We start from the raw sequence: 26,032 nt of genomic DNA on the forward strand, positions 1-26,032 counted from the left end.
TTGATTTCGTCTGGCAAAGGTGAAGGTGATATGCGACTCTCTTCTCTAATTTATGGCAGCCATTTTGTCAACTATTTTATAGCAGACATTCAGTCTCTAAATAAATAATATCGTATCACTTCAGAAAGTCTTGCAGAATGCATCGGTACTCATTGCGTGGATATTTTTTTTTAAACAATTTAGATATGAATTATGCTCTGTAATTTTGATTTTTGTCAAAACATATCATTGCACACAAACATTTAGTATAATACCTGACGATAGGACTGTATGACACTTCTAGGCTTAAATTGTCTAGACCTTGATTCGCTTCTACATACCTCCTACCAGTCTGCCCTGTTGTAAATGGGCATCAGCTTACTCTGGGGTCAAGAAAAGGTAGTGAAACACACGCGCACACACACACACACACACACACACACACATATATATATATATATATATATATATATATATATATATATATATATATATATATATATATATATATATATATATATATATATATATATATGTGTGTGTACATGTGTGTATGTATATATGTATGGAAATATACATAGAAAGTTTCATGTGAATATTTATTGTTTTCTGCTGCATGTCAGACCCACGTCTAACATCGTAATTCATTCCTTTTACCCTAAAACTGTGTTATAATTTTCTTGGTAACTTTCTTGGTAAAGTTATCGATGCCGATCACGTACTTGTCAGTTCCCCTGAGGCTTTAAAGTGCTAAGCTATGTACCACTCACTGCGTTAGCTTTTTTCTGACTGTCTTTAGTCTAGATATGTGCCTTACATCTGGATCGAATAATAATAATAATAATAATAATAATAATAATAATAATAATAAAAACCCCTTCTGCGTTAATTAAATTATAGGTCAAAGAGGTCCAAAATGAGTAATGAGATTCACCACTTTTTCGGCTTAACTCTGCAAGTACTGTGTTATTTCTGTTTCAGCTGGGATTGATGATTATCTTAATGATTTAGTGAAATACAATTAGTACTGTAGCGCTTTTTCATGTGATGCGTTTTTCAGAATGAAAGACGCCAAAGAACTGTCCAGCCAATCTTGATTCATACTGCATCCTTAGATGAAATGGAAAGAGCATTAGTATGTTTCAGGTCAACGTTTGATTCTTTATCGGTCAGTTGATTCACTGATAAACAATAGAAGAATGTGTCGGCATTTTCAAGTCTGGTCAGTCAAGAGTGCTAGCGTTTCGTTGTTTTGGCAAAGATCATTCATTTAGACTATGATGCTCTGATAGGCAGCAGAAAGTTTGATGAGATTTTTTTTTTTTCAGTTTTGGGAAAGACAAAGTCAAATCAAAAGTATTTTTTTATTTTTTATTACAGGTAATTATCTTCCAAGTGTAGCTCTGTTGCCAGTACTACATTTAAATATTTCCCAATGCGAGACATCTGTTAATCAAAACAGTACGAAATGTAAAACTTACATATTTTTCTATTATTAGAAACTCCTTAAAAGGTAAAATCAAATACTCTGTGTTGATAATCATGAATATTGGAGCTTGGGAGACGGATTGCTTGACAAATAAAATAATGGACTTGATACAGCTCTTCTTTATCGCACGACTCAATACGTCCGAAATTGTCTTATTCCTTCCGGCAGCCAATCTTTACAACTGGAAGCCTGTAAGATCAATAAATGGGTTGTCTATGATTATTGAAAAATGAAACAAAATCTAATATTGCTCGTGGAGCCTCTTCATTCACGTTATAAGTATCATGATTCTTGCGAAAGGATTTTTATTAATCGAAAGTATCTCTCTGCGATAGTGGAAAAGTTCATCACCTTCTCTCCATTCTGCAATATTCAAGAGTAAAAAACTCATAATTTTCAAAAACTGCCCGGATCCATATTCCGTAATATTTGAAATGAAACTATCTTAGCCACGAAAGTATACGAACAAATATTCTTTTAAGCTGAGCGCTCAAATGTTGAAAATGCTTTTGTCTGTAAATGAAACGAATGGTATTTTTTTATATATTTAAAGACTAAATATCTTTACCTTGAATTGCCCTGGAAAATGTTAATTAATATATAATTTTGTGTGCAAAAGTTATTTCCTTAGATAATATTTCAACACTGAAGAGGCGGGCGATTGCGTTATATCCTGTTAGTATTCTGTCCCCATTGGTTTTGACATATCAGATTAAAATGACATAAGACAATTAGAATGCTTGTCACGTTGTCCTTTAAATAAACCAAATAATTTAACCAACATTTTTATTCTAAAGAGGTTGCCAGTAGATTTCAAAATCAGAAATGGTTTGTTGCATTTGGATATTTCAAACTTCCCTTAAATCATCATCATGTTGTTAATTTTCATCTCTTTTTACGATGCCATTACTATATAACCAAGGCATAATTCACGAATCTTCTTTAGTTTGTTATGAAAAGCTGACAAACCTGATTTTGTTTTCAAGAAAAGAATTATTTTAGGCAAATTTTTGGCTGCTTTATCACAGATTTTCGGAATTTACCACTATTTCAAATTTAGTTAAAGGTTGACTCCATACGTGGCTTAATCCAAATCTGCCTATCTATCTATATATACATACAATATATATATATATATATATATATATATATATATATATATATATATATATATATATATATATATATATATATATATATATATATATATATATATATATATATATATATATTTATATATATATATATATATATATATATATGTGTGTGTGTGTGTGTGTGTGTGCATGTGGGTGTTTGTTTAAGTGTTTTGTAGATATATTTATAAACACTGTACATAAATTATGTTTTCTAGATCTTTCAAGAGTGCTTTCTTATTTTCTAAAATGGTTACAATAGATCTTCTTTTATGTTGCATTTGGAGTTTCTGCGAATAGTTTTTTATGTCTGTCCTAGCTCATTTTGTCTGCACCATTAATTTTTTTAGTATTATTTCCCTTTGCGGTCTTCTTGTATATGTCTTTTCAAGATCCACGGTAAGAATAAAATTAATAATGTGTTTTTCATGCATGTTTCTTTTGCCATTCATCTGGGGAAGTAAATATGTTTTTTTACATCTCTTAGTTTTGTCTGTGTTTTTATTAATCACGTCTTTTGCTCTACTGTTTGTGTTATGTTCCTTGTGTTTGAAAAATTTTGTATTTTCCGCATTGTTTCTGATCATCCACCGTGAAATTCTATTCAGCAAACAGCTAGGAAACCTACCATTATTTAATTAAAATACTATTTTAAGTAGTAAAAGAAATCTGTTAAATGTGCCCTAATGAGTAAAAAATATTGACCAAAAAAGAACGTTGATTCTCATAAGGAAACAATTTAGCGAATTGCCACTGGAAGCAGAGAGACTTTCTGGTGAGTGTATCATTAATATTAATGCTGTGTGCTAAATTCCTCATTAGTTTTCAATTCTACTTGGAAATCAGCATTCAGAAAAAATGGCAAGGCATTTGTGTTTAAGTGTTGGCTGTTCATTATGACAATATTCAGGAGGAGGGCAAAAGGGGAAGACGGGAGAGGGGGAACACTATATAATTATTTTGTATGAAATTATTTTTCTATCAGGTCTGATACTGAAATTATTCCTAATGATTATTTATGAAAGAGACAGACAGGGAGACGTAGAGACAGAGACATAGAGAAGGGAATGGGTGGGGGAGTAATAACATGTAGTTAATTTCTTTGGATGAAATTGTTTTTATTAATTCATTTCTACTTAGGAGGTAATGTATAGCCATTAGAAGTTCGAGTTGCAATTACATCAGTTGACAAGGGTTAGATTTATCAGTGTATAAGGTAATTTTATAATAGTGCAAATTTTATTTTTTTCTTGGAAGGAAATTGGAGTCGGTGTTGTTTCGTTTTGAATGTTGTCAGACTATTCCAGTGGGGAAGTACAGTTACTTTTAAGTTACTTTCTATATGCGGGTAATGTGCAATCACTTATGCAAATATATACTGGAGATTTGAATACTTATGGAACTTCAAAAATAAGAAGTTTCTTTTCTTAATTATTTTTCCATAGACATTTCCATGCCGTTATCCTTATTTTGAAAAGGAGGTGTAATTAACTTTTAATTTATATTAAAATATATTTTTCTGGTGAAAGATTCCGACGCTTTGGGGCGCGAGGGATTTGAAATCTTTATGTTGACCTCTATTGTGTAAAAGGTCACCCAGAACAACCCAAGAGGCCATTGTTTTGACCAGCAGCCTCGTGTAGAATAAACTGCCATTTGGAAATGAAACGGCTGCCAAAAGATATGGATAAATTAGATGTGGATGTGTCATTAAACCATTAAGAAAGTTGTAAAATAGTTCAGAAACAAGTAATAAATATCATAGATGATACGAGGAACAAGATCAGGATTTTTTCAAGAAGGATTTCGTCTCTTTCTTAGAGATGAGAGTAGATGAAAAGACACAATGGAACAATTATTTTTTGATGACAGGTTCACATTCTGAACAAAGAATTCCAGTTTATTCTGTTGTGAAGAATATGTAAGGAACATGAAAATTATAAATGATACATCTTTTTTAGTTTTCTGAAACGAAAACTATTGTGCCGGCTTTGTCTGTCCGTCCGCACGTTTTCTGTCCGCCCTCAGATCTTAAAAACTGCTGAGGCTAGAGGGCTGCAAATTGGTATGTTGATTATCCACCCTCCAATCATCTAACATTACCAAGTTGCAGCCCTCTAGCCTCTGTAGTTTTTATTTTATGTAAGGTTAAAGTTACCCATATTCGTGCTTCTGGCAACTATATAGGCCAGACCACCACCGGGCCGTGGTTAAAGTTTCATGGGGCGCGGCTCATACAGCATTACACCGAGACCACCGAAAGATAGATCTTGTTTTCGGTGGCCTTGATTTTACGCTGTACATAAAACTCGATTGAGCATTTTTTATTTATTTTATTTGTGCTCAGTAAAAATAACGGGGCAAACTTTAAATGTATATAGGTGTGGTGTATGTATGTATGTATGTTTGTGGCTGTTTATATATACCTATATATGAACTCTCTCTCTCTCTCTCTCTCTCTCTCTCTCTCTCTCGTTTTATTTTTCCATTTCAATTCTACTCGCCTATTTACTCACATAAAGATGTTACTTAAAGACTTTTGATCCTGTTCCATTTTCTTTGTAAGTGAATCCCATAATATTTTCTGGATATATGGTGGCAAGATGTATATAAGTTGTTTTCCACCACAAGAACAGGAACGAGCGCTCTCAGGAAAATGAATTCCTTTTTATCTGTATGTGGATCATTTTCATAAAATAACAGATGTGTAAAATTACGTTTCTTCTTCATTATATATGTTTGTATTTTTCTCAAACCATAAAAATTTTTTTAATTAATCCGTCCATTTGAAAGTCCGACGAAATTTGGTTAAAGTAAAGTTCTTACTTTTTAGTTTTTAACTGAAGGTATTATTAAGTTAATTTCTAGCATAAAATTTATTACATTGCTGTGGAATTTATTTGTCACGTAAAGGTACACAACAGATATCATACGCTGTCAGTGCCTTGAATTTTTCTTTTGTGTGTCGTCGTCTTCGTCAGAATTTCTGACACTTTTGTCATCTTCGCCTTTATGAGAATCCTCGGGTTAGTTCACTGTGGGGTTCCCTTGGAATTCAGCGAGATCTTGCCAAGTGAGCTGCTTGAGTTCTCTCATAATCGTGTGTTGCAATAGCTGGTTTGGATCATCAAAAGAATAAGTTTCTCTCTCTCTCTCTCTCTCTCTCTCTCTCTCTCTCTCTCTCTCTCTCTCTCTCTCTCTCTCTCTCTCTCTCTGTGAACTTACTTGGGATGTAACTTGGAAGATTAAAGGGTAAAGCACAATTCGCCTGGGGTGCTTTGCATTTTTAGGGCTGGTTTACTTTTAAGAAATTTGTAAACATCATCTAAAACATTTTATTATGTTTTTTTTATGGAACCAGTGATTTTGCTCAAAATTTTTTGTCGTCTGCAAAAAAACGAGAGTAAAAACTCATACCTGTGTCATCTGTAAGTGCTCGTAATTACACGAACGTGAAAAAGCATACAGAGCAAGTAACACGGTTGATTACAGCAAGACGTCACTTCTTTATGGTGGAAACTGGATTTAAATCCGCTCGTCACTAATCGGCTTGGTTAGATGCCAAAGGTCGGGTCGTTCGCCTTCCCAACAATCTTCAGTATTTGGAATATATATAGGTAACCTAGCCTAAAGCTGCGTTTAAAAGGTTACCGGAGATCACCATTTTCAGTTTCGTTTATCGTTCATGGAACGGACTTTTTATAAAATCTTGTGCAGCTGACGAGATTACAGACAACCTTTTCAGGTCCATCTAAGAATCCAAAGAGTGAAAGGAAAATTCCTTGAACGGACAAAAAAAATATCCATAAAGATTCAATAGCTTTGGCTACGCTTCCATAGTATGGGATCCTAGTAGGATCCCATACTAAGGAAGCGTAGCCAAAGCTATTGAATCTTTATGGATATTTTTTTTGTCCGTTCAAGGAATTTTCCTTTCACTGTTTGAATTCTTAGATTCACAGACCTTTCACTGTAAACTTCTATGTAGGGTGTTTTCTTAACATTTCAAAACTCAGCCAACTGGCAACCAAAGAATGCAGTATGCTCGAGTTGACGCGTATGCACACTCAAAATTAAACCAAAATCAAACGAAAAGTTTTCTACTCAAAGCCTAACGTATATTTGATGTGGTTTATGTCTTTCTTAGCATATTATTAAAAACCATTTTTAATTTTGAGAGAGAGAGAGAGAGAGAGAGAGAGAGAGAGAGAGAGAGAGAGAGAGAGAGAGAGAGAGTGCAAATATCTTTTTTTCAGTTGTTTGATATATGCAGTGTTTTTTCGGTCGTATGAACGATTGGCAGTAAGTATGGGAGAGTCTGTATTATATAGAGTTCTGTTTTAAGTACGTTTAGTGTCGTAATTTTGCATTTTTCCCATGAACGCGGTAGCACTTACATTACTCAACAGCGTTTTGTACTATGGCTGTTGGAAAACTAATATCCGAATAAGCCACAAGAATGTTAATTATTTATTTTTTTTTATCGTATGACACTTTTTTTATTTGTCACTTCGATTGAATGATGGAAGGGATCTACATATGGCATTCTTTTCACTGGATTCGCTTAGTTAATATGTATTTTCTATAAATCTCTTAATGTACCTTTTCATAAAATTGATGTGCTTGCTATTCAAACTTTTGTAAAATGGCACTCTCTCTCTCTCTCTCTCTCTCTCTCTCTCTATTCTCTAGGTCTGTTCAAACATGAATATATTGCTAGGGTGTTCAAACATGAATTCCATATGGCACATGCATACATTATCCTCGGAAACAGGCCACAGTGCATCTCCTGCACTAATCCTCGCAAATTATATCTCTAAATGATGTTGTGTATATATTCTCATCCATTGTACCTGACGCTCGATAAACGAGCCATTTCTTACATCGTCTGAGGAAAACTTCTTAATTATGTGGTTTTATGGCATTCCTGGTGAGGAGGAGATTATGTTTGAGATTGCTGAAGTAAGATTTTGATGGTGAATAGTATCTTTTTATTTGTGTTTTTGTCAGCTTTGTTGTTCTTGCCTTTGTTAGCCTTACACACGCGCGCGCAAATAAAATTTTCAGTGCCTTTGTATTGTATTATTGTATACAATAAAATTTAATTGTATTAGTTAATATAATTGTATATGTAATCTCAAAATAAATGATATATATATATATATATATATATATATATATATATATATATATATATATATATATATATATATATATATATATATATATATTGACTGCCATACGCGTTTGTCCTATATTTCACTAATTGCAGGGGTAGCAAGGAAATTGTAAAACCCTCTGGCTAATCGGCAAGTCAACAGGTGTGGTTATTTGCAAGCCCCAAGCACTTTACCCATAACCTACCAAACGCTGATACCTATTTGTAAATTGGAAGACTGGTAGGCTGTAGCCTGTAAGCAAGATACCTACCTGCCTGCATCACTCAGCCATAGCGCCCACTGTGGCTAGTTACACTTTCATAAGGTGGGCGGTGGAGCTTACCAGGTAGTCGTGCGAAGAATATCTGTCTGCCTCTTATTCATTTGTATACACCAATCCAAGCAATGGCCAAAGCCAACGTTGCTTAGTTCATTAATCAGAAGACTACTGGAGTAGCCCACTTATTTCTCCACTTATAAAGAAATATCCAGTTCACCTTGTAGTTCCATGGTTGTGTAGTAATGAATATTAGCAGTCCATTAATGTATAGAGTTTCTGTTAACTTATTCATATATTTTCCATTGTTGAGTATTTAAATGCACATGTTTGTGGGAATTTCTTAAATGCATACACATATACTTAAACATATTGTAAGACGGAATAACAACAAAAGCTTATTTAGTACCTCTATAAAATGTGATTTTCGTCACTTGTTTCTCAAGAGTATAGAATATTTTGAATTTTGAACAGACATAGAAAGAAATATATATATTGCATGTTTTACACGTGCATTTTCTATAAATTGATATCTAGAAATTGATATCTTGTTTTGTCCGAATTTTTATAAGTAATTTATAATGCTTATGGATTTTAAGTTCACCCCTACCAATAAAATTTTTGAATTTATATATAATCACTATATATATATATATTATATATATGTTGAGAAGCATAGAATATATGATAAATATTTTATATAAATATATATTAACGAGATATATATACATATATATACACATATATACAGAGGGATACATATATATACATATTTATTATACGGAGATTAACGTCAGGTAATAAAGGAAATAATTCAAACTGGATGGTGTCTACATCCAGTTTGAATGAGGCTCCTGGAAGGTTTACTAATGCACAGAACAATTGTGTATGTGATAAACGTTAACATTATATATATAAATTTATATATAAAATATATATGGAAGATTTGTTAACTTATATTATATATATATATATAAGATTCACGGAATATATATATACTCTACATATATTTATAGATTATATTTCCATAATTTTGTTACCTATATTGAAAATTGTGAACTTGACAACACTCGAATTTTGTGTAAGAAATTCCCTTTCCCATGTGTGGTTAAGGGGTGTATTTTCGCTCGGACGACAAATAAGGAAGGAATAACGGGAATGTGGTTTAACGTCCCTTTCAAGGCCCCGGCGGACCCTCAAATCCTGAGAAGCAGACGAAGATATTACAAAAGTTTGCAGGTTTCCACCCTCGGAAAACCCTCATCACTTCGGACGAAATTGATGCAATATTAACGGCGCCATTCAGGACTCTTTCGAACGACAATCAGTCCAGCCACGTTCCAGAGGTTATAGACGTGGTCATATTCACTTTTTCAAACAAACGCTCCGAAGCTTTTATCCTTTGGGAACATTTAGAAGAGTGATGTTAAGATAATCTTCCACGCCAATGGTATGGCCTAAATTAGCAAATAAAATTGAATAAAGTCTTCTTCAAGTCCATCCCTATTTAATTTATAATTTATATGCTGCAAAAATGTATTCATTCACTGGTATTTATTATAGTTAGCAGACATTTACGTTAATATGGAGGGTTACTGATGCTCACACACACACACACACACATATATATATAGATATACAATATTTATATATATATATATATATATATATATATATATATATATATATATATATATATATATATATATATATATATATATATGTGTGACTTTTATCACATCACCGTAATTATATACAAGCATTAAGTTAAAACGTCAATGACATCACCTCAGTAATTATTTTCAATATTACATAAGGGAATTTTTACTCGATAATAAGTTGTGTCGTTGCGGGGTGAACGTAAAAGACAAGAACTCAGGAAACTGAGACGCCTTTACCCACACGGCTGTGTGGGTAAAGGCGTCACTGTAGTCCTGAGTTCTTGTCTTTAACGTAACTTCGAGCCTATAACGACGAACTTATTATCAACTAAAAATTCCCTTCAAGTAAGATATATAAATGAAAATATATTATTTCCGGAGGTAGAGCGAATTGATATTAAAGGACGTTTGTACAAATGCTTATATATATATATATATATATATATATATATATATATATATATATATATATATATATATATATATATATATATATATATATATATATATATATATATATATATATATATATATATATATATTTATATATATACAATTATACGTATATAGATATATATATATATATATATATATATATATATATATATATATATATATATATATATATATATATATATATATATATATATATATATAATCAGAATTATCATGTAATCCCCAAAGTTCAGCAACTTTGGCACTGATTTGAAACATTCTTAACAAGATGGATGACTGTCAAGAATTGACAATCCTTGGGCACATGCACCCTTTGAATATCTGAAATAGGACTCGGGACCGGTACCCTTATCTTGGAGAAACTTGCCTATAATCTTATGGATACGCCCTTTGGAGACACCCCCTGCCAATAAAATCTTTTGAATGAATATATAACCACTCGACATATGCGGATCATTTAAGAGATGTTGAGAAGCATAGAATGCTGAAATGACAAATAATTCATAAATCATAGGATTAACGAGATCAGCGAGGGGGTGATTTATTTAAAGTTGATCGCAGAGGGATTAAAGGCAAGGAGCGCAGGAAAGGGAGATTAACGGCAGGTAAAAAGTAAATAAATATAAATGGGTGAATTGCATAGTGTATGGGCTGGCTGTGAGGCTCTGGAAGGTTTATGCAGCTGGAGAGTTTGCTTTTTGGTATGAACGTAGACAGCAACTGTGGTTTATAGGTGAAAATGAACACTGGGCGATTTGTTCATTTCCTTATGTGACTGAGGTATATAAGATTCACGGAATCGAATATGTGTGTGTGTGTGTATATATGTGTGTATATATATACTGTATATATATACATATGTTACACACACACATATAGCAGTTCTTCTCGTGCCCCTATTTGAGATTGTAAGGATTCTAATGCTCACTTGTTTTCTTTATACTAAATAATTTTTCATTTTTACATCTAACTTGGTATCATAAATGTCTCAACGTGCGTTTTTATGTTTAAAAGTTATGGTTAAAACGTCTTAGACTAACAACCACACAGCATTTTTATGCTCAGATTGGATTCTCGAGTTTCTCATTATACGTTTTTATGTTCATTGTTGTAACCCAACAACCTCAGTAATTTATTATGTATTTTGGAATAACATTGATGTCTTGATAGTTTTCTGCTTGTATGGCTTTAAAATTTTTCTTCAACTTTACTTTATATATCATGGTATTAATATTCATACACTTGTCCTTTCTAGCCCTGAAATTTGATTTTGTGCTAAATTTTTGGCCTTTTTACAATAAAAGGCTCTCCTGGGAGTGGTATTGTTGGTAATTATGTATATATGCGATTGCACACGCATGCACAAACACATGTTTATATATATATATATATATATATATATATATATATATATATATATATATATATATATATATATATATATATATATATATATATATATATATATATATATATATATATATATATATATATTTTATTATAATCGCCTTTGTGGCATTGACTTCTTTGATACACGCTTTTTCATGTTCCCTTACTTTCATCAAAGAAGTCAGTGCCACAAATATTACTGCATACAACAAAAATTGTGAAAGAGAAAACTATCCCGAAACACACGCACACGACGCACACACAAAAATATATAAACACACACACACACACACATATATATATATATATATATATATATATATATATATATATATATATATATATATATATATATATATATATATATATATATACAATATATATGTATATATATGAAGATAAAAGGCCCATAAAACACTATTTAAACGTTGCAACCATGTATTTGGAACATTTAATATATATATATATATATATATATATATATATATATATATGTGTATATATATATGTGTGTGTGTGTGTGTGTATTGTGTACATGTACACGTTGTGTAACAGAGAGGTAATGTTTTTTTGAGAGGAAAGGTTTTATCTTTCTATGAAGTGGGCGTTCCTTAACTTAGTGACCAGATTTCAAGAATTTTATTCCTCTGCGACACTTTGTTACATTTTACACTTTTCATCGTAATTTTGTGATTTATGTTGTAATATAATTCATTTGCTATATTCTGGTTTTTCTAATTCTTACACAGTATATGTATTGGTGCGTGTGTATATTGATATATTCACACACTCCAGAGAATTATATATATATATATATATATATATATATATGTATATATATATATATATATATATATATATATATATATATATATATATATATATATATATATATATATATATATATGTGTGTGTATGGACGAGCACTTTTTTTTTTGAGGGTACGACTAACATTTTCCGGTTATCAACAAGTCTTTTAATATGAGATTTTTGGCCCTTGTCAACTTCCGCCCTGGCTTTCATCCCCCGCAGTTGTGTATTTGCCAGGGCCATAGGTCGCTGCTTATTTCTTACTGGTCTCCCCATTCTGCCTGATATCAATTTTATATTAACACTTCTGAGACGAGAATTGTAACTAACAAATATATAACTTACTCTCCATAATTATGTATCTGTATTTATAGTTATATTCATTCCCAGAAACCCTACGAAAACTACCACCACTCTACAAATAACCATTTCTAATTTTCCTCTGAAAAATGGAGAATTTTTGTCTAGTCGTGATTGGCTGTAATAACCGCCCAAGTTCGTGGACGGAACGAATCAAAAGTTTCAGTCTTATTTCGGAGCAGCTGGGGAACCAGTCATAAAATACAACCCACGTTCATAGGATACGACTCTTGTGCCTATAACGTTCTTTCAGAAATACATAAAAATGAAACAAAACTTTCTATGGTGTCGTTAATAACGCTTTTCTTTGTTTTTCTTTTTTCATCTTTTTAGCTAATATTTTGGTGTGGATGATGCACAAAAGTTATTACTTTGCATTTTTTTCTTTTCCAGGCTCTGTACTCTGGTCTTTTGAGCCTGATATAATGAGCAAATGTTAGTTTTTACTTTTATATAGTTCGAATAAAGTTCGGTTAGTATTTCGAACATTAATGAATAATTAAAATCTATTCAACTCTGTACTCTGGTCTTTTGAGCCTGATATAATTAGTAAATGTTACTTTTTACTTTTGCATAGTTCGATAAATATTTCGAACATTAATGAATATTAGAATTTATTCAACAGAGAATGCACTTTTCTTTTCATCAGAATTTCATGAACGTGTTATGTTATGTGTTAGATAATATTAAATGAAGTTTCTGAAACTGAATATTTTCAAAATGGAGCTATTTTTTATGGTTTATTTCAAGTCAAAATATTTTTGGTTTCTTCCTTGAAAGATACTAAAACACTAAGATAAAAAGTTACCCGTAGACAGTAATGGGTTATATTACAGTGAACGCGAAATTGCTTTTTAAAATACCATTACTTCGACGGCAGATGGGAAGGGCAGCTTTATACGCTTATTAATCCAAGACCTAATGAAAATAAAGAGGTGAAAAAGGTAATATAACCCAACCCTGAGAGAAATAATACTGGTGGTTCTAAAAGAGTATGAGTTATCTGAAAGAAACAAGGTTTAGATGACAAGTGGAAGTGCAGTCGTTGACTAGTTAAGCTGCTTGCCTTCTGAATGTTATATTAACATTTCGTGCGAGCGGATGAAGTTAATTAAACTTTAATACATGGGCTGTAGAGCTTCTGCAACGTCATAATAAATGCTAAAATTTTACGAGAATATTTAGAAGTTTGAAGTATTCAGTGGTTTCGGATGTCATTATTATTATTATTATTAATAAAACTTTAATTCACACTTTCGTGAAAAACAATCTGAGTATCACAATTATATAGTAAATATACTATATAGTAACTATAGAAAAATCAAAGACTTTCGAACATTGCAGCGTCATAATAAAAAAATGGGCTAAACTTTTACGCGAATATTTATCTTCTCGAAGATTTGAAAACTATTCAGTGATTTCTTAACACTCAGTAAGGTTTTTTAATGTCATTATTATTATTATTATTATTATTATTATTATTATTATTATTATTATTATTATTATTAAAAATAGGAAAGTGTCCCCATTATTATTATTATTATTATTATTCTTATTGTTATTATTACTATTATTAAATAGGAAAGTGTTCCCCAAATCCTAAAATCTAACATTTTACGTGGATATTCATAAGTTTGAAGTATTCAATAAATTCCGTCACTAAGGTATTATTATTATTATTATTATTATTATTATTATTATTATTATTATTATTATTATTATTATTTTAAACAGGAAAGTATTCCCCAAATCCTAAAAATCCTAACTCCTTGCATCTGTCTCCTGACAGGTTTTGTACCATCTTCACTTGCCTGACGCTGAGTGTGCTGTCTACGGTGCAGGAGTACGAGAAGGATGCCATCAATATCCTCTTCTACACGGAGTCCTTCGTGGTCGTCTGGTTCACCATCGAGTACCTTCTAAGGTAAAGCCTCAAACTGATTTTTAGTTGTTGGGAATTACTGATTTTTTAGGATGATTCCTTATTTTTATCGATTTTTTTTTCCAGTGTGTCATTTTTAGTTTTTGTAAAAGAAAACTATTGTGCCGGCTTTGTCTGTCCGTCTGCACTTTTTTCTGTCCGCACTTTTTCTGTCCGTCCGCATTTTTTTTCTGTCCGCACTTTTTCTGTCCGCCCTCAGATCTTAAAAACTACTGAGGCTAGAGGGCTGCAAATTAGTTTGTCGATCATCCACCCTCCAATCATCAAACATACCAAATTGCAGCCCTGTAGCCTCAGTAGGTTCTATTTTATTTAAGGTTATAAAATTAGCCATAACCGTGCCTCTGGCAACAATATAAGACAGGTCACCACCGGGCCATGGTTAAAGTTTCATGGGCCGCGGCTCATACAGCATTGTACTGAGACCACCGAAAGATAAATCTATTTTCGGTGGCCTTGATTATACGCTATATTGGCTGTAGAGAAAACTCGATTGCGCCGAAGAAACTTCAGCGCACTTATTACTAATTTTTTGTAATTTCTTCACAAACGAAATTGGATCGAGATGCCGGTTTTCTTATTCCAGGAAGTCATATGGATTTCACTTTTTAAAGGTTATCTATGAATCAGTTGTTATTTGAGATGGATTTATCCGACTGAAATATTTTATCTTATTACATTAACATCGTGGGTTAAATGCATGTATCAGTTTCAAGTAGTTTGTGATGCAATAGCAATATATATGAATTCCTACTGTGATAATTCTGAATGGCTGGTAAAAACGAATGACAACAGAACTGACTCAGAATTTAGGCTATATATATATTTGTTGCTCAAAACTCATAAAGGAAGCTATGTTCATTTTTTTATTAGTAGTGTATATTTAGTTGGTCGTTTCGAGCAAGTGTTACCCTAACTCATCGTCAGCGTGCAAATGGAAGAGTAATAATTTTGTCATCAATGAGTGGAAATGTAGCCAGATGAACACTTCAACTGATTGGCTGATGCATCAGTTGGCTGAAACTCTGACGGTGTTACGTTTTCGGAAATGGTCGTCCGTCTTCTGCGCAATAGTCAACTCGTGGACCTGGCATTTGGTGTATATCTGGCGCATGAGTTTCGTGGTGGAAAGGGCGACGTCTGTGAACCTGTCACTCGATTATTTCCTACGTAACTGATTTTCTGTTTTACATATTTTTCATTCACATCGAATTTCGTTCATTGAAACTGATTTGTCTGCAGTGTTCTTACAGTCATCTCTGCTCTTTATTTTTTCAAGCCCCTAACATTGCTGGAACACACACACACACACAACACACACAGCTAAGGGCAACTTCGCAATCGAGTAAATGATCAAGCACAGTCATGAGGAAGGACCTTTGCCACGAGATGAATCGAGGCTCACCCTAATAATCCTGCCCTTTAGAATCAAAGGACTGGTCGACTGTTCCTTCTTAGGTTTGAAGATGGCTCCTGTAGTATTTACCAGCCCTTCAAAGGAAAATCCTCATTTGTCCAAAAAAAAAAAATAATAAAAAAAAAAAAAAGGACGGTTTCCTTCCCTGACTTCCTGGTTCGTTCCTGGTGACTAATGAAAGTACTCACTCCACAAACACAGTTGCGTGATCAACTTTAGAAGTGCAATGACACTCTTCTTTGGAAGTACGATACCTTATGCTTCCACTTTCACTTTGTTCACTCTGTTTGGTTTTATGTACAGCCCTCCACAGGGATAGTTCCGGAGGGCTGGGGTTTGAAAGTTCCGTTCTCAGGGTCTCTACTCTGTTGGTCGCGAGTTCGAAATCAAGACCGGCCAGTGAAGAACAAGAGGAATTTGTTTCTGGTGATAGAAATCCACTTTCTCATCATATAATGTGGTTCGGATTCCACAATAAGCTGTAGGTCCCCATCCTAGGTAACCAATTGGTTCTTAGCCACGTAAAAATAAATGGATCCTTCGGGCCAGCCCTAGGAGAGCTGTTAACCAGCTCAGTGGTCTGGTTAAACTAAGATATACTTAACTTTTTCCTCCAAAGGGATAGTTCCCTCTCTGGCCGGCCCTTGTATACGGTTTCAAAATAAGGTGCTTCAGATCTTTTATGATTGTCTTTATCCTTCTCGTCATTATCGTGCCCTGCAGAATAGGAGATTCATTAGTTTTTTTGATCAAATTAATGTTTCTTCTGGTTATGCTGTTAAGCACTTCAGGCGGTATTTTGTTGTATAGTCTTGGGTGCACAGTGCACAAATGCCCTCTTGCCTGACTTACAATTTGTTCTAGGTTCAAATAGCCTATATGCTTCACTTGCATGTCTGATTACAATATTCATTTCAGGTCTAAAAATTGTTTTTCAGTTGGTTCATCATATTTTAGTGCTTTAAAGACTGTAAGTTTATTCTATATTCTATTTTTTGCTTTTACTCCCTGCCAATGAGCTTCAGTTAGTGCTGGGGTTATTCTGTCACAACGTAGTCCTTTTATTAACCTGAGCGGCTCCATTTTGTACAATCATCTTGCAGTTTTCTTAATAGGCAGTTAGGAGACCAGTACATACGTTGCAGTAATCATACCTCGAAGGTATTTGGTTGCAAATTGCTGTTTTCAGAGTATCTTCGTTTAGGTATTTCCTAATAAATGCAATGTTTCTAATATGATAGTTACAGGTTTTTGTATTATGCAATATATGGTTCTTCATCGACAATTTATTATCAATAAATACTCCTAAGTTCCTCATTGCTGCTACAATATTCATTGTTGACGAACCAATAGTTATTCTTTTGAAGTGTTCATATTTTCGTAGTGCACTGTCTGATCCAAATACCATACACAGTTTTGTTTTCATTAAGTTTCAGTTTCTTCGCCGACATCCATTTTCTTATATCTTTCATTATTGCATCAAAATAGAACTGAGTTTCATCAGCATACAGTTTATACTTGACCTTGTGCTTATTGAGAATTCTAGATAGTTCAGTTATTTTTGTGTAAATGCCAAATAGCAGTGGACCCAGAACGCTGCCTTGGGGCACTCCTTTGTTAGGCCTTTCTTTTCTGATTTCACATTTGATATATAACGGTAACCTTCCTATTTTCTAAGTAGCTTTTGTACCATTTGTGTACATCATCTTCGATGTCTACTGCTCTCAGGTCTTCAAGCAGTAGATTGTGGTCAACTGTGTCAAATGCTGCTCTTAGATCAAGCATAACCAGGATGCCACATTTTCCATTTGCTATAATTTCTACCATATCATTTGTAATTGCACACAGTGTAGTCTCTGTTGAGTGTTTTTTCTGTATGCTGACTGATCATCAGGTATAATGTTGAGTTGTTCCAAGTGTTTCCATGTTTGTTTGTGAACTTCCGTTTCTATAAGTTTTGATAAATACGATAGGTTCGATATTGGTCTATAGAAGCTTAGATTTTTTTATCGCCTTTTCCTTTATAGGCCGGGTTTATACAAGCAAGCTTTTCACTATTTGGGAAGGATGCCTGTGCTAGAGTCATGTTGACAGTATCAAAATATAGCTCCCGCAACTGATCAAAGTTTTTTGCCTCTTTTATATCACTTATGGGAAACGGGTCATTTTTACAGTAGGTGTCTTTTACGCTTCTCATCGTTTTTTCAAAGTCATTCATGTTCAGTTCTTTAAACTTACTGAACTTGCTTCTTCTCATTGCGATCACCTGGAGATCAGGAGGGACCTCCTTATCTAAACTATGACAGATTCTTTCAATTTTTTCTTCAAAGTAGTTCACAAAGTTATCGGCCAGGTTTTCGTAGTCACTAGTTACATCAGGCAGAACTTTTTCTTTCTTGAGTCCCAATATTCCCGCTAAATTGTCATGGGTTTTGGGGGGATTTTTCTCTACACTAAATATTTTATTGTAATATATTTTCTTGGTTTTCATAACCAACTCATTGCACCACAAACACCAGAAAATTTTAATATTAACGGACGATGTTAACCTAATTTTTATAACTACACTGAAACCAGACCTTAACAGCCATAGAAAAGAAAACAAGACCTTCATTTGTGTGATCAACTTTAGAAGTACCAGCACAATCACTCCTCTTTGGGAGTACGATACCTTATGCACCACAAACACCAGAAAATTATAATATTAACGGACGTGATTAACCTATCTCTATAACTACACTAATATAAGACTTAATCTAAAAAGTCAGAAGGGAAAACCTGTTGTTGATAGGTATGACACTGATATGCTTAGAAGGGAAGGAGAGGAAAAGGAGGAATTTAGAATAGAATACAGAAACAGGTTTTTGTTGTTGGAAACATTGGAGGAGGGAGAGAGAAGTGCAGATGAGATGTCGGGGGATGTGAATAAAGCTCTGCACGAGGCTGCTGGTTGTACGATCAGAAGGAGACTCAGATTGAGGAAAAAGATGTGGATGTCTGAGGAAACATGGGGTATGATCGAAAAGAGAGGCAAGGCAAAATTGAGGAGTGAGATGCATTTTGTTAGTGATGAAGATTTTGAATTAGCAAGAACTAAGTACTTGAGTTTGGATTCAGAAGTTAAAAGACTAACTCAGAGAGATAAAAGAAGATCCATTAATGAGAAGGTTGTGGAAACTGAAAAATTAATTAATAAAAATTATGGTCAAGGTCAAAGGGTAGTATATAAAGCAATTGGAGAGCTGGTTGGTAGTGCTGGTAAGCGTAAGGATATACCAGTCAGGGATATGGAAGGTAATGTATTGACCAAAAATGTTGAAATCAGAAATAGATGGAAATAGCACTTTGAGACAGTTCTTAATAGACCAGTCACCCCAGAAGAGGATATACCGCCTGCTCAGGAAGATTTGAATATTGATGAAGGTGAGATCAGGCTAGAAGAAGTAGTTAAGGTAATAATGCAGTTGAAGAATTATGAGGCACCAGGAGAGGATGGTTTATTCCCGGAAATGTTTAAAGTGGAGGAGGATAGATTAGTATTTGTCTTGAAGATATTCAATGAGATATGGGTGACGGGAATAATACCATCAGGTTGGAAGAAAGGTGTGATTATTAAAGTCCCAAAGAAAGGAGATCTGAGGAGGTGTGGTAATTGGAGGGGAATCACTTTGTCACCTGTAGCCTTGAAAATTTTCTGTAGAGTAATGTTGAATAGGTTGGAGCCAGTGGCTGATGGTATTCTGAGGGATGAACAGGCCGGTTTTAGAAAGGGGCGGGGTTGCAGTGATCAGATCTTCATAGTTAGGCATTTAATGCAGCAAGCAAATGAAATAAAAACTCCGTTAAGTCTTTGTTTTGTTGATTTCGAAAAGGCCTTTGATAGTATTGCGAGAAGGACTACGGGAAAAATCATGAGGCATTATGGAGTACAGGAAACGTTTGTGACGGTTATCATGAACATGCATGAGGGCACATCTTGTAAAGTGGTGGTTGATGGGTGTTTGAATGATCCATTTGAAGTCAAGTCTGGTGTGATTCAGGGTGTCATTCTGTCTCCACTGTTGTTTGTATTGGTCGTAGATTACGTTATGAGAAGGGTCAAAAGAGAAACGGATGCAGGTATACTCTGAGGAGAAAATGTGAAACTTCCTGACTTGGATTGTGCTGGTGATAGGTTTGGATCTGCGAGGGACCAGAAAAGATGCTGAGTGTGTTGGATTGTCTAGTGAGTGAAGGTTGAAAGCTTGGTTTGGTTATTAATAGTGGAAAAACTGAAATCATGAATATGAATATTGAAAATGCACAGGCTTGTCTAATTGAAGGCTTGGTTGTAAAGCAAGTGGATAAGTTTAAATATTTAGGTACTTATTTGGATAAGGAGGGTTCTCTGAGCACAGAATTTATGGAATGATTAAAAAAGGCTCATCAGGCAATGGGAATGCTTAAAAATATTTGGAATAATAGCAATTTTTGTGTGCATACAGAAATCAAAATTTATAAGGTAATGGTTAGGAGTATTTTGATTTATGGGCGTGAGTCATGGTACAGTAGAGAGTGACTTCGGATAATAAATTCTTAGCATTTGAAAATAAGGCACTCAGAAGAATATTAGGAATTAATTGGAGGGATAGGATATCAAATAATAGAATTAGAGAAGTAACGGGGGTGCAGCCAGTCGATGAGTATGTTAGGTTCTCACGCTGGAAGTGGCTAGGCCATGTACATAAAAGACAGGGGATAGTACGAGATACACCGGGGTGGGTTGCCCTTGGTAGAAGAGGTAGAGGTAGGCCAAAGGAGACCTGCTGAACGAAGAAATTGTGTCTTCTAGTAAGCTATGCTTGTTGATGAATGCTCTTCTTCTACAGTAGAAAACATTTGTCATGCAGGCAATTGGTCGGATTTCTAGAATATTCTTGCAGATTCCCACCACCAGGAATCTGTTGGAATAATCTAGAAGACCGGCTCTGCAGAATGAAGAGATTGTCTCTTCTAGAGTGCTATGCTCCTTGATGAATGCTCTTCTTCTAGAAGATATTTGTCATGCGGGCAAATGGTCGGATTTCTAAATCATTCTTGCAGATACCCACCACCAGGAATCTGTTGGAATAATCTAGAAGACCGGCTCTGCAGAACGACGAGATTGTCTCTTCTAGTATGCTATGCTCCTTGATGAAGGCTCTTCTTCTAGAAGATATTTGTCATGCTGGCAAATAGTCGGATTTCTAGATTATTCTTGCAGATTCCCACCACCAGGAATCTGTTGGAATAATCTAGAAGACCAACTCTGCAGAACGAAGTGATTGTCTCTTCTAGTATGCTATGCTCCTTGATGAAGGCTCTTCTTCTAGAAGACATTTGTCATGCGGGCTATTGGTCGGATTTCTAGATTATTCTTGCAGATTCCCACTCACAGGAATCTTCTGGAATAATCTAGAAGACCGGCTCTGCAGAACGAAGAGATTGTCTTTTCTAGTATGCTATGCTCCTTGATGAAGGCTCTTCTTCTAGAAGACATTTGTCATGCAGGGCAAATGGTCGGATTTCTAGATTATTCTTGCAGATTCCCACCACCAGGAATCTGTAGGAATAATCTAGAAGACCGGCTCTGCAGAACGAAGTGATTGTCTCTTCTAGTATGCTATGCTCCTTGATGAAGGCTCTTCTTCTAGAAGACATTTGTCATGCGGGCTATTGGTCGGATTTCTAGATTATTCTTGCAGATTCCCACTCACAGGAATCTTCTGGAATAATCTAGAAGACCGGCTCTGCAGAACGAAGAGATTGTCTTTTCTAGTATGCTATGCTCCTTGATGAAGGCTCTTATTCTAGAAGACATTTGTCATGCGGGGCAAATGGTCGGATTTCTAGATTATTATTGCAGATGCCCACAACCAGGAATCTGTTAGAATAATCTAGAAGACCGGCTCTGCAGAACGAAGTCGAATTTCTAAATTACCCACGATGAAAATTTACATTATTAGTTGAAGAATAAGTGGTAAAATTTTGAAAGCAAATCCCTACATTCATAAGGTAGTAATAAGCACTCACTTTATGATGGGGCCTTATGGAGTCAGCGCTCCCTTAAATGAAATGTCTTACTAAAGAAAACATACTGGTTAGAAATTGTTAAGTTTCCTCAGTAAACCTTGGCCAACCAGTGTATGATTTTTCCTCAGTAAAGAAGATACTCGTTAGCTGAGTAAAAGAAAAAGTACCTTTCTAAATATCATGAATAATGTTACATTTGTGAGAAATCCCATAATTAGAAAGAGTCGTTTAATTATTATTCTGACTCAAGATAGAATCGAATGAAACCTTGTTTTTCAGATAGAAAAGATGAAGATACTAGATGAACGAATAGTTGCATCATAAAAAGATGTGCGTTATATTTGTTTCCATAATGGAAGTGCAGTCATGTTAGATAAACGAGGAAGGGAGTGGAACTTTCTTTTTATTAGAAAGACTTCAGTCTGCAGTAAAATTGGTGGACTCAAAGATGAATATTCGTTTCATTTGTTTTATATTGATGTGCGAATAAAAATGGAAGGGTTTCGCTAATTTTAAAGAAGTTTGATTGCTTTGGATGATAACTTTTCCTGTCATTGTAATTACGAAGAATGACAAGGAGGCGTACACTTACACAAGTAGACTCACGCAGACAAAATTACAGTGAGTAATGGTGTGATTAAACTTTTACTTTCGTAAAAATACCATTCTTCCGTCACTACAGAACCTGTGAAAATCCCAAGAGTGTCCTGATAAATTTTTTTCTCCCTTTTTTTGTACTGAACCTCTTCATTAGAGGAGATTTCTTTAATTGCCAAGTTGTAAGGAGAGTGAAGGTCCGACCATCCCCAACCCCTACAACCACTGCTTTGTCCCCCCTCCCCCAACCCTCTCCCTCTCCCTTCCCTTTAATGGGATAATAAACCAAGTGATCCACGGATTTTAGTAGGTTAAATTTTTCCATTTGGAATGGGGAACGAATTCATCTAATTTTGCTCTACTGGAAGCGAGAAACTGTGGCAATGGTGCCATTTAATGTTGATTTTACAATTAAAATATAATTGTAAAATATTTTCAGTATGTATGTATGCATGCATTTTAATGTACGTATTTTAATTATAAAATTGTCCCTTGGAAATGAGATGGTTTTTTTATGAACGTTGATAAAAACATATAAGTAAAATTATTCACTCTGTCAAAAAAATCTAATAGAGAAAAGAGCTATCGGGTATTATGATGCAAAATAAGGTTGGTTCCATTATTTATGCCGTGTGTGAACGAAGAAGAAAAATGACTCCATTGTTTCTCTCTTTTCAAAAAGAGTCATATGTTGGGGAAATAAATCATCTCTTATGATGCATTGTTTTTTCTCACGAATACTAACAGCAGAATGGAGATAGGTTCTAAACAGACTCTCTCTCTCTCTCTCTCTCTCTCTCTCTCTCTCTCTCTCTCTCTCTCTCTCTCTCTCTCTCTCTCTCTTTGTCCCTTGTCGAGCAATAAATTGTGATAGCTGTTCATTTTTCCAAGCCGGTTCATCTTGATTGTATTTATCCAAGCCGGTTTTACCAGACTGGTAAGAATATCTTGATTGTATTTATCTAAGTAAATATTTTACCAGACTATATAAGAATGATGCATATCATATATCTATATCTATATATATATATATATATATGTATATATATATATATATATATATATATATATATATATATATATATATATATATATATATATATATTATATATATATATATATATATATATATATGTGTGTGTGTGTGTGTGTGTGCTTTAGAAGGGGATTCAAAAACATTAGTTTAGTATACATTACCGTATATGGGTTATGTTATTTCAAATAATAGCATGTAATTTGATTAGACTACTTATTGCAAAATTTAGACAATGAACGCTCGAGTTGTTATCTGTTAAACAAAGTCAGGAAAAAGGTACCTACCTGATTGTTTGGATTCGGTTGATGTTTCGTAACAGGCACTGAGTTGGCAAGGTCTTAAAACCTATTACTTCATGGAACGGGAAAGGCCACCAGAATGTCTTGCATGATGCTTATTGCGTTGAAAAGGATACCATTGACAGTAATTTGTATGGCGACCACCTGGAAGTAAAAGTAGTGTTAAAACTTGGAGGATGTTAACTTTGACCTAAAAGACATTAGAAAACTTTACAGGTCATGGATATAACGAAAGTATCGTGAGAATGGTTTATGCGATGTTCAGTTGGACTTACGAAGAGGTCAGAACGAGTTGCAGAATAGTCATTTGAATGGATAAGGATGCCATAAACCTGTCGTTAAAAGTTGTAGAATGCATAAAATGGTTGCTATCGCTGTGCTGGATGTTCTCTTAAGGATAAGGATGAAAAACTGTTTTGCAGGGTACTCATGCTTGCAAAATATATATCATAATGCCTTACAAGCTGCTTAAGTAAAAAAGACTACCCGAATGCTTTTCCAAATGTTCTTATAACGAAAGTTATGAATTACGTTATGGTTGCAGGATGTTCTGTTTGACCTGAAGAATGTCATAGCATTTTGATTTAGCAAAGGGATTATGTTCATTCTTGCGCTTATATCATTAATCACTTTCGGTACTCTTATTGTCGTTACATGTTAAACGAACTTTCATGTTTGATGACTCTGTGATTCTCTCTCTTATAATCGAACTCTCTCTCTCTCTATATATCTCTCTCTATATCTATATCGATTTATATATATATATATATGTGTGTGTGTGTGTGTGTGTAAATGGAGATACTTGCAGTAGAAATGTAGAAGATATCAAGCACTGACATCGTCACTGACTTGGAATTTCTCAGCATTTATAACTTCCATCTTTAAAGCCAAGGACTTTTGGCTATTCTGTCCTTCATTTCCATTGAAATAAGGCGCAATCCTCTTAGACGACTTAACCCGATCTTATTGCAACTTCGCATCTAGTTCCCAATGGCACATGGGAGGCCGAAATCTCTACGGGTATCGCACTCCAACTTTATTGGGTCTAATCCAGGCAGGTTGACGGTCCCTGAAATGCAGAATGTTGGTTTAAAAGAGTTTTAAGTACAATAGAGGTTGTAGAGGTAGTTTAATAGGTGGTTCTAGTACAGTAAATGTCTTTCACGGTCGTCAAATAATAGTTATTATTTTTGTTTACATTTATTTTGCAGTAAAGGATTTAACAGCTGTGGCAGAGTTAAGTAGTTTGATAGTTGGTGTATATTATAGATGCTTTTGGTACAACAGAGGCATTTGATGATTTTGGTACTGCAGGTGCTCTGTACAAACACAATAGCAGTATTTGACGATCGATGGTTACAGTAACCCGACACCGTTTTGGTTCTATTGAGAAAGTGAACGGGAACAGTATTATAGATGAATGTGAAGATTGCAGTGTAAAAGTAGTTAATGGCATAATAAAGTTACAATTTCAATACTATAGAGGGAAGTTCCTCGTTGGTCGAGTCGGTAGAGTTCTCGGCTAGCACTCTGCTAGGCCCCGAGTTCAAACCAATGATGAATTAGAGAAATTTATTTCTGGTGATAGAAATTCGTTTCTCGGTATAATGCGGTTCGGATTCCACAATAAGTTGTAGGTCCCGTTGAGAACCATTGGTTCTTAGCCACGTAAAATAAGATAATCCTTCGGGCCAGCCCTAGGAAAGCTGTTAATCAGCTCAGTGGTCTGGTTAAACTAAAGTCATATTTCAACTTTTAACACCATAGAGGAGCTGCCGTACCTAAGAGACTCCTTCCTATGGTACAATAACAACGTCAGAATGTTTGCAATTCAGTGAAGGCGTTTAGACATTTAACGGTGATTGCCGAATGCTGCAATCCCTCCGTCGAGAATTCGAGCATTCCGCTCTGGAATGCTCTATTTGTTTCCCTGACGACGCTGGAAGAGGACAAAGGAAGCCTTCACCAATTCAG

General features: G+C 34.3%; 1 pseudogene; it reads left to right on the forward strand.

Moving 5' to 3' along the window:
• LOC136833740 (potassium voltage-gated channel subfamily KQT member 1-like) overlaps window positions 1-26,032 on the forward strand; it is a 708,908-nt pseudogene that overhangs the window by 478,765 nt on the left and 204,111 nt on the right.

This window comes from Macrobrachium rosenbergii, chromosome 52 (assembly GCF_040412425.1).
Source record: "Macrobrachium rosenbergii isolate ZJJX-2024 chromosome 52, ASM4041242v1, whole genome shotgun sequence".
Taxonomy (NCBI): domain Eukaryota; kingdom Metazoa; phylum Arthropoda; class Malacostraca; order Decapoda; family Palaemonidae; genus Macrobrachium; species Macrobrachium rosenbergii.